Genomic DNA, 1,940 nt, shown 5'->3' on the forward strand with positions numbered 1-1,940 from the left:
TTGATTTAAGAGAGGCTGTTCAGTGCAAGAGACCCACTTGGTGGCGAATTAGAGGATGCCTTGCCCTGCACATCGCAGCAGTCAGACTGCGGAGACGCCCGTATCCATCACCCTCACGCCTGGCGTTTACAATACAATTATATCCTTCCAGCTGGTGGCTGGGGCTGCTGACAGCCTACAATGCCACCCCAATGCCAATTAATAGGTGGATCTGGCCCCTAAGAAGCCAAATACATCAGTGCCACCGTGGATGGAGCTCGCCAGCGAGGGAGCAGCATGAGCCGTGCCTGGGCTCTGCTGCGTTTTGGAGGCTGTGACTCGGTGGAATCACTGGGGTTTGAAGGGCACTGGCTAACTTTGTGCTCGGTTGCAGAGAGCTTCACACATCTTTCTTTTCGTCTATGGAACAGAGCAGGGCTCTCACTGAAGAAATAATTTGCAGTTTCTCTTAAAGTCTCCTCCAGCTACAGGAAAGTCACTTCTGACTGGGAAGCAGCATCTGCTTCTCTAACATCTTTCCTATCCTACAGCAAAAGGCAATGACTTCTAAGCAAAAAAAATAAGGTTGTATTTGGTGACTCCCTTAACCCTGGTAGTTTAAGATCAGTTTTGAAGGCTTACAGTGACATCTTCTATCCACTCCATTTCTCTCTCCAACAAAACCCTTCTCTCCTCTGGAGTAGCCTGGCACCTGTGGGTGGTTAAATCACTTCTGGCCTCTGTCAGCTTGGGGAAAGGCTCTCTGCTTCTGTGGCTTCAGATAACAGCACTGATAATACCAAAGTGCTCAGGCTCTGCATGTGTGATGTTTGACTCAAGCAACAGGGAATTTCCAAGGGTCAGTGTGTAACCCAGCAGTAGAAACCCACAGAGGTGTGCAAACGGGGAAGCTCAAGATACAAGCCCAGGGAAGAGGACTTAAAAAAAACATATATTATAGAATTGCAAATTTGTTTCCCAAAAGAAATGTAGACTGTGAAACCCTTTGTTAGAGTAAATCCCAACAGACTCCTTTGAGATCAAACAAACAAACAAAAAAAGTTAAGCAATTCCCACCAACTGCCTTTTTACAGCCTTCTCTTGCTGAAGCTGCCAGAAGAATGAAGTTTCATCTTCCAGGACTGAAAAAATGAACCTTTGTGGCTTGGAAATAAGTCAAATCTATAGCTGGAGTAGACATAGTTGACAAAAAATAATTTTACTGAAAGGTCCAAAATTATTCATGATGTCAGGAAAAAACTGCACCACACGTAGAGACAAAATAAAAAATAGCCCAAACAATCTATTTGGAAAAGCTATTTCATTTTTCATTTTTCATTCTAAAAACACATTTTTAGTCTCTTAAGAAAACCCTGAAGACTTCATAGACATTAAATATCTTCTGAAATAAACAACTCATTTTGAGTTGACTCAAATATTCTGTCTTGTCTTGACCTAAAATTTTATTGTCTTACATTTAACCAAAACACTTAGGAAAAAATTTCCTTGGGTTTGACCTGAACAGAAGTTTCTCTGACATTTGCACCAGCCAACAACCCTAAGCCCATTATTTGTTCAAATTTGTGGAACAGACAGGGAAGATGTGAGATGGACAGTGAGTCATGGTCTCTAGTTTTAACAAGTTGCAGGCTGGGGTCGAAATCTTACCACCTGGGAAGATCGTGGGAAATTTACCACTGACATTGCAGGAGCCAGAACATCATCACAGCCTTTGATCTCCCACTTTGATGTATAAAAAGCTGTTTGCACCCTTCAAAGCAGTTGTAGGTTTTCTCTACAGACTACCCAGTGAGACTGAGTTGCAGGAGACCCTCAGCATCTCCCATCCACCTTTTCCTCACTGTGGCTTAGTGAGGGCTCACCTCTGGAGACTTCCAAACTAGAGTTTAAGTCAAAGCTTAGGCAACATTCAGGTGTTTCATGTGAGTCACATAGCTGAG

The sequence above is a fragment of the Geospiza fortis genome, unplaced genomic scaffold, assembly GCF_000277835.1.
Source record: "Geospiza fortis unplaced genomic scaffold, GeoFor_1.0 scaffold488, whole genome shotgun sequence".
Taxonomy (NCBI): Eukaryota; Metazoa; Chordata; class Aves; order Passeriformes; family Thraupidae; genus Geospiza; species Geospiza fortis.